Raw genomic sequence first — 9124 nt, 5'->3', positions numbered from 1 at the left:
AACACAGAGCTTCTGCTGGAGCTACAGCACATATTTTATAAAGCTACCTCATACCGTGCAACAGGATATGATGGGAAACCCGTCACATCCTTAAAGAAGTCGTTCCAATGGTTAGTTAACCTCATTCTTAAAACTTTGTCCTTGATTTGCAATCACAGCGTGTCTGCTTTGGTTTTCCCACCTCATCAGGCTGCTCCAACACACAAATAAATAGCCGGTGAAATGATTTCCTAAAAATGTTATTGCAGGAGTCACAAATCAATGCATTTCATTAGAGGCACACAGTGTGATCTAATAAGCTGGCTGACAGCCCAAATTCCTGGTTCTGTACTTGGCTGTGACACATAATTTTCCCTTCTTATAGGCCAAGTCATTAGTGGTACGTTTACACTGCAGTCAAAGCAGTGGCAGGGATGAGGAGTAAACATTTGGTGCTTGTTTTAATTTGGTGTTGCTAGCAATTTCACTCCAGCAGTAAGGAGCACAATGTAGGATACAAACCTCAGTCCAGAGAGAGAGTAAATTAAGCTGTGCTGAATTCCACATTGCAACGGCTAGACGGATAGGTCAAAAATAGCTTGCTTCTCTACGTTAAAAAGTTGGGTCTTCACAGTCATTCCTATGGACACAAATCTATAGCACAGCTGATCCTCATTGATGTTGGAATAAGCATAAAGCTGGTGGGAAAGAGACACTATTTTGATAATGAAAAATCTCAGGGATCTAAAATTAGTATGTTCACAGAGTGCACTGCATATGTAGGTGATCTTGGTTTCAAAGTAGTATTTAATGCCAATTTTAAAGCAAAAAAAAATATATTGAAACAGTACAGTTGAAATATATTGCATTTGGGTTTCATGTATGGAAATGGGTAAGTCAAAGCAATAGTTCTGGGCTTTGATTTATATTTTCCTGCATTTCACTATGGTGAATCAGAATGAGAGCCAGAGGAAGCCTCCAAAGATCACCTAATCAGTCCATCTGTATCAACATGATGTAGGCACCCTGAAGACCTTCAAGCCTACGGTTAACATTTTTGGTAAGGCAGATACTTCTACATCCTGGATTAAAATCAATCTATTCCTTTATAATATCTTAATTTCAACCTAATCAAAATATCCAACAGAAAATTTTACCATCTCTGCTAAATGCCTAAGGTCTCCGTCCCACATATGAATTATTTACTCACATGGATTGTCCCCTGGAGGTCACTGAAGCTACATGGTTTACTAAAGTTATACTCATGAGCTAGTACTTGAGGAACCAATGCTTCAAAGGCAGACTCTAAGCTAGCAGGAGAGGTTTGGAAATCAAAAAGAGTGAGTAAGACAGAGAGTTAGCTTTTTTGAGGTGAGGCGTGGGAGGTGTTTTCGTTCTTTAGCTATTAAAAACTCCTTGCTTTGGCATTCGAAAAGAGAAAAAAGAAAAAAAGAGAGAGAGAGAGAGAGAGAGAGAGAACTGGGAAGGGAAGGATTCATGAATAAGGAGGCAGCATGGCAAGAGGCACAGTGACCTGGGCAGCCAGAAGGCACAAGGGAGTTTCTCAGGCTGGTTTCCCTGACAGAACAGCGTTGGCAGTAAGTGGAGGTCAGAGGAGCTGAGGTCAAAGATGCTGGTCTAAAGGGAATAATAAAAGCACCCTTCTTTAGAGCTTTGAGTGGAGGTTTTATTACAGAGCGTGCTTTGAAAGCAACAGTGCTAAATATTGAAATTCGATGTTTTATGTTTCTGGACCTGGTAATAATCCAGGATTCAGGCCTGAGGGCTTCTCTTTTCCCCAGACTTAATGAGGATTTCAGCTCCCTTTCCATCCCCTCGTGGTGCTTTGGAGCTACCTCTTCACAGATGGTCCTGCCGCTGAGCACCATCCTGTGCTCATGCCTCCTGCACGCTGTGCCAGGAGCACGGCAAGGCTGCCTGCACACTGGGCAGGGTACCGGGCCCGGACGCAGGGCAGTGGTGGCACAAGCTTGAGCCCCCAGCCCCGCACCATGGCAGGCCTGGGGGCAGCAGGCAGTGCTGTTTGAAGGCCCCCAGGGGAGAAGCAGAGCTCGGTGACCAGCACTCTCTTGTGTGCACTTCCCCACCAGCAGCATGGGCCTCAGGGCCCAGCTGCAGCACGGGGCGCCCAGGCTTCCCCATGCGTCCAGGGGGAAGGGAGTTCCCCGCTGGTGGAAACGGAAACGAGAAGTATTTTGGAGACAGCATATGAAGAGCTTGGGCGTCTCCCTCTTCTCTCCTGCATTTTTCTCCCCTCCTTACAGCCAGATTTCCGGGTGCCAGAGCTCCCCCCCTGCCCTCCCGACAAGCCCAGCAGCAGCATGAGCAAGGCCGCTGCCTCCTGCTCCTCCTGGGCCAGGGCAGGCTGGGGCGAGGTGCCCTGCAGCCATTGCCCGGCCCTACATGCAAGTGCAGGGCAACCCGGGGCCCTCGGCGTTACTATTTCCATCAGTCACGCTGTTAAAAAAAAATAAAAATACAACTAATAAACAACCGTCCTTCCCCTTTGTTTCTGAGTAGGCTCAAGCTGCAATTACTCAAAGGCTCGTTATTTAGCCAGATACGGGGCGTGGATTTTGTGATAGATGGCACAGGGTGCCTTCCTGACAGGAAAAAAAAAAAAAAAAAAAGTGATTTATTTTAGAGGGAGATGTTGCTAAGAGGGGCACTTTTTTAACAGAAAACGTCACTGAGTTGTGGCTTTTTTTTTTTTTTTTAATATGGATAAAACAGAGTATTCCCTTGCCAGCCTTGCTCTCAGAAACAGCTAAGTGGTTTTGACTGAAATTAAAAACAAAACCAAAAAGAACCCAATAAAACAGCTGAAACAGACGTGAGCTAGGAGATGTTGGCTCTGAGTTTGGCAAAGTCAAAAGCAACCGAAGCCAAATCTTGTGATGGGTTATGTCAAGTGACTATAATAAAGAGGCAATGCTACTAGCAATGTCTTGCATGTTCTGCACACCATTAACATATTATTTCACCATTAGCTTTTCCTATGTAGCCAAGGATTATAATTGCTGAGCTTTACAGCTAAGTATTAAGCGTTGTGGCTGAACAGCTTGACAAAACACAAATTATTTGCCATCACCTGAACAGAGTAAGCATGAAGGAAGGAGAGCATTTTGCTAGCGTGCAACCAAGGGCAGAGCTTAGAGAAATTAGGTCAGGCAGAATGGAAAGAAAACTTCAGAAATCAGAAACCTCTTCCAAAGAGAGAAACGTAGTTGTCTGTGGAACAGTCTCTCATGGGAAGCAATGGATGCCCAGTGCTTAAGTCATACGCAACCAGACTGGATAATGCACTGGAAAATGTACTGTAGGCAAGAATTTTGCAGAAACTGGGCTGAACAAGAATGTGAGAAGATGGACTGGATGAGCTAGCAAGATTTTCCCTGTAATTTCTTTTCTTTTCTTTTCTTTTCTTTTCTTTTCTTCTCTTCTCTTCTCTTCTCTTCTCTTCTCTTCTCTTCTCTTCTCTTCTCTTCTCTTCTCTTCTCTTTTTTCTTTTCTTTTCTTTTCTTTTCTTTTCTTTTCTTTTCTTTTCTTTTCTTTTCTTTTCTTTTTTCTTTTTTCTTTTCTTTTCTTTTCTTTTCTTTTCTTTTCTTTTCTTTTCTTTTCTTTTCTTTTCTTTTTTCTTCTCTTCTCTTCTCTTCTCTTCTCTTCTCTTCTCTTCTCTTTTTCTTTTTCCTTTCCTTTCCTTTCCTTTCCTTTCCTTTCCTTTCCTTTCCTTTCCTTTCCTTTCCTTTCCTTTCCTTTCCTTTCCTTTCCTTTCCTTTCCTTTCCTTTCCTTTCCTTTCCTTTCCTTTTTCCTTTAACTTTTCCTTTTTCCTTTAACTTTTCCTTTTTCCTTTTCCTTTTCCTTTTCCTTTTCCTTTTCCTTTTCCTTTTCCTTTTCCTTTTCCTTTTCCTTTTCCTTTTCCTTTTCCTTTTCCTTTTCCTTTTCCTTTTCCTTTTCCTTTTCCTCTTATTGGCTGTAGTTGGCATTGCTTGAAATTCCTTCACAGGAGTTGCAGAATCTCTGAACGAGGCAAAAGATAGGACTGGAGAAGGAGAGGTGGGTGTGTTCCTTGGATGACACAGGAAAAAAAATAGAAGAAGCCTGCAGCCTTGCAGAGGCTGTGGAACTAGAAAGACTGGCTGGAGAGAACAGGAGGGAAAACAGCTCAGAGGAGCTGCTCCCTCTGGGCTGATACTTGTGCAGCTGAGCTACACTAAGAACACCCTGAGTGAGGACTATGGGTTAGGAAAATGGTGAAGAGGGCAGTCTTGAGAGAATTGTGACCATAATTAAACAAGTTGTGGTCACTTGTTGTCAGTCTGCAGCACTGGGCAAGAAGTAGGAAGACTTGGCTCTAGCTCTCTGCCTGATTTTTAAGTTAACAGAACATTTGATTGGGGCTTCTCTCCCACCCTCTTTCTAAAGCAAAAAAGAGTTTTCTGTTTTGCATTGTTTTTAAATCATTTTTCTAAGATTTGGTTTAAAACAGATGGCAGAGCTGCTCTTTCGCTCCCTCATTAACCCAGTGCTGGACACAACAAACGTCCTATTCCGATTTGTCCTGAGGCCTCACACACATCTTTAACTTTGCGTCACACTTTCAAAATCCCTAACAGTTCAGCTTATGGCTGGATGCAGTCATAGGTCAGCTGTTCCGCTCTAATGAGACTCAAAGCAGGTCACTGGTCCACACTACAACCCTTTACTGCTCTTGTAAGTCTACCTGTGATTCAATCCTAAGGATGCCCTGGCTCTAAAAGCGGGCACCTGAAGTCCAAAGCAATTCTCAATCAACCCCAGAAAAGTAAATCTGTCCTGCTGTACTTTGACTATTCCAGCCTTGAAGCACTTTCTGGTTTGGGCTAAAGCAGCAGTCCAGAATAACACTTCCCTCTGTGATCATCATGCTCTGGGTTTGGGCAGACGGCAATGTTTGAAGAGCAGTATTTCTAAGATTCTCAATAAAACCATTCTGGAATTTACTGGTGTTTCCTTCCACTTCCAGTCTATTACAGACCTAAATGTTTGCTTCACAGCTTTGTTGGAAAATTAAACTATGGAATGATTGAAACTCCCCACAATCCTTTGTAGCCACTTTTACAGCTAGTTTAACCTCAACACTGAAGATCTGGAGAGTGTTCTTTTAAAGGCTCAACTGAAGTCCTCCAGAAGCTTTGAGATCCTTTGGGATGGAAGAGCTACTGAAGTCTTTTTGTTGTTTCTAAAGAAAAACACATGGATCACAAATCAAAGCTGGTGAGGCACAGTGAGGCCCAGACTGCACCAAGTGGTGTCTTGGGGCTGTATCTTGTCATACCGAAGCAGGAATGTTAGAGGAGCTGTACCTCCAATCTGGCCTTCTGTATTGTATTTTCTCATGGGAAGATCCCTGTACTACTCCTTCTCCACCTCCTCACTCCCAGGCTTTCAGGGGCCCTGACTCAGACACCCAGTTCACTAGCGCACAGCCAAAATGTGCATCCAGGGAAAGTGACGTGAGACCTGCAGGATCTCAGCCAGCTTATTCCATCACTGCTTGGAAAACAGCCATGGTTTGGAATGCCTACATCCACCCCCAAAAAGCTTCTCTCTCTTATTCTAAGCCCCCACAGCCACCCTTGGCTTCCAGGTTATGTGTAGGCGCTGAGACTTCCCACAGAAGAGAGCAGAAGGGAATGCAGCTTCCATCTCCTAACCTGGAGGTGGAGAGATTTAATGAAGCACTTTCCACACAGCTTAGGGCTCCTAGCAGAGGTGATGGAGAACAATAAGCCTCCTTCTGATCCTAAAGACTTTCTCACAGAGACTTTCCCTATAGTCATCATACCCTTCAGGGACACAGGTTCACCTGCTGGACACGGCAGAAGCCTGATCTAACCCTCTGCACATCATTCACCTTCAGGCTCTCTCCTGCTCACACAGAGGCCATGGCTTCTGTTACATCCCTGTCTTTTTAGAATGACATCCAAGCTGAACTGAAAGACTTTGAATGGTGAGGAGCTTATGTTCCTAAACTGTCCCCCTGGCTAACCAGCCTCGCAACTTGGAGTGCACACCCTTTTTCTAGATGGATTTCAACTGCCAGCCACTGAAATGACTTCTGTATTAGTAAGCTAAACAGTTCAGGCCATGCACTCAAACACTGGCATGCAATTTGTTGCATTGTTAAACTGTTAGTGTGCTTCCTGGCAAGTTTTGGCTTGTGCCAGCTATTACTCTCCTAACAACAGCAGGGCAAAGTTTGATACCACATATCAGGGCATCATTCCCAGCAGGTGGTTTGGGCAAGGCTGTCTTCTTTGGGGGAGAAGAAATTTTATTCAGAGGGATGCTATGCCACTTGCCCTCAGGTTAGGAGAACTGGCACTGGATCACTTTATTTACTAGTGTAGGTGTAACCTAGATTTCAACAAGACCTTTTCTGCCAGCATTGTTTACTATTAGAAATCTCTCTCCCAAGTGAAGTATTTGTAGACTGCGATTAAGTCGATTCTTAACTTTCTCTTATATAAACTATATTTTGAGTCCTTTCCAGTTTTCAGCATCCTTTGAGAACTACAAACAGGAAAATGGAAGACTGGCTTCCATTACTCCAGCATGACCTCAACAACCATGTCTGTACTCCAGGTCCATCCCAGCTTCCTCTCCCTTTTATAAGCACAGCAATAAGGCAACAGACTCTCCCTGTCCTCACCTGTGTACCTCATTTCCAGGGTCAGAAATCCTACAGGATAATTGCACAATACACTAGTTTGGTGCCTGATATGAACTCGCAGGGAACTAAGAGTTTGCAGGACGCCAAGTTTACTCTTCTGTACTCTTCTGCTATTCAGGCTAGATATAGTTGTTAGTGGGACTGAAAAAAAGGAAAATGTCCCTCTTGCTATTCTACCAATACATTTAGCAGTGATGATGTTCCTAAACTGTTTTTTGTTGGTTGGTTGGTTGGTTGCTTCTGTTTGTTTGTTTGTTTGTTTTGTTTGTTTGTTTTTGTTTTTGTTTTGTTTTGTTTTTGGGGGGGGGGTTCTGAAGATTATTTTCCATGAATTCCATATCCTCCATAGTGACACTGTGTTCCAAGCTTTCCTAGTTCCCTGCTGCATCCTACGCGCACTGTTACAAGAAGGTAGCCCTTGTGTTTCATTGTTGAAATGCCCTCAGGAGATCCAGCTCTGCTTGCACAATTTGAGCTGACCTTGCTGTTTTTCCCATCCCCACTATTATTTGTGCGACATGCAAATATTTTCATCAATGGCCTGACATTTTCCTAACAAATGAGTTCAGTACCATCAGGCTAAAATTTTAGCCCCATATCAACATTAATGGCTGTATTTGCTGATTTCCCCTGGCAGGTACTTTCTGAAGTTTAACCTTGACAAGCTTTCAAGCTGTACAATAGAGGTGGTGTTGATTGTCTGTGCCTGTAACACTGCCATCCACAAGAAAGTTTTTGTATCACAGCCCACTTACTCTCAGTTGCTATGGTCTTGATTGTTCTGTTGTAAAGCAAAAATAACTGTACTACAAACGAAAAGATGTTTTTGTGTAAGCCATTGCTTCTGAGCACAGTTCCAAGCTCAGCTATACAGATCTACAGAAATGCCACTCAACCACTTCATCTCTGAACTTTACGAGTACAGCAAGGCTCAGTCATCCCTGTCTGAAGGGACGTTGGGGGAACTGAGCCAGAGAGCCACTACAGGGCACGCACTGAGAGAAGTTACGTGACCACGTAGACAGTGTCACCCTGTTACTACATCTGCTCTCATGACTCGGGGATACACTGATGCAAGCATTGCAGTGTTGCAAAGCAAACATTACAGCCTCACCAGCCCTCTGGTGTGACACAGCTGTCACAGTGCTGCCGCACAATTGTCACCAGCTTGCTAAGCAACCTTGAAAACAAGGCAGCGGCCTGTCAGTGTACAGAAGGTCACAAGGCCAGATTTTCAGCAGCAACCTCCAGGACTTCTTCTGTAGAGCTCCCCTTGGCTGAGCAGCTGAGGAAACAGAGATGTTCACCAGCAAGCAGTATTTGCATGGATAATTAAAAAATAATAATAATCACAGAATCACAGAATCACAGAATCATCTAGGTTGGAAGAGACCTCCAAGATCACCCAGTCCAACCTCTGACCTAACACTAACAAGTCCTCCACTAAACCATATCACTAAGCTCTACATCCAAACATCTTTTAAAGACCTCCAGGGATGGTGACTCAACCTCTTCCCTGGGCAGCCTATTCCAATGCCTAACAACAGACACAGACACAGACACAGATTTCTAGGTTGGAAGAGACCTCAAGATCATCGAGTCCAACCTCCGACCTAACACTAAGTACTCCACTAAACCATATCGCTAAGCTCTACATCTAAACGTCTTTTAAAGACCTCCAGGGATGGCGACTCCACCACCTCCCTGGGCAGCCCGTTCCAATGCTTAATAACCCTTTCGGTAAAGAAGTTCTTCCTAACATCCAGCCTAAAACTCCCCTGTCGCAACTTTAATAATAATAATAATAATAATAATAATAAGTTGGGGGTAAGGAATGAAAGCCTCATCCTGCTTTGCAAGCACAAGTGCAGCCTGCAACTCTGAATGTGAATTTCCCAGCCATCAGAATGAATATTCCTCCATATCTGTCCCTTTCTTCTGCTCCGTGCTTTTTTCCCTCTCCATTGCACTCTCTAAGCCAGAGGTGAAGTTTTAGAAGTTAAATCTACCCCCTCTGGTAAACACCATACATGCCACCTTAGGATCTCATTGTCAGCCCTTGAAAAATGACTGGTAACCTCCACTGGGGCACTGCTGCTTATAGGGACAGCTCTTTCCTTCAGCAAAGAGCTAAGTGGCATTAAGTGTGGAGCATTAGATAAAGTCAAGAAGGCAAGAGACTTATTGTGCTAACTCTTATCTCCAGAAACACCTTTGACATGCAGAATGTTTGTTCACAGTGATTACCTGGGTGGAGAGGTTATTGTTGCTTAAATTATTTACTTTTAAAACCCCAGCTATTTGCCTCACCCTCCTCATGCTGCCCTGTGCACCTGAGCTCTAACACACCTCAGCATAGCTGGGGAACACCAGGAAGGACTATAAAGAGTGCTAGGAGGGTGGCTCCT

The sequence above is a fragment of the Cygnus atratus genome, chromosome 1 (genome assembly GCF_013377495.2).
Source record: "Cygnus atratus isolate AKBS03 ecotype Queensland, Australia chromosome 1, CAtr_DNAZoo_HiC_assembly, whole genome shotgun sequence".
NCBI classification, from domain to species: Eukaryota; Metazoa; Chordata; class Aves; order Anseriformes; family Anatidae; genus Cygnus; species Cygnus atratus.
The sequence above is the reverse complement of the archived record's forward strand: the minus strand, read 5'-3'. Positions refer to the sequence as shown.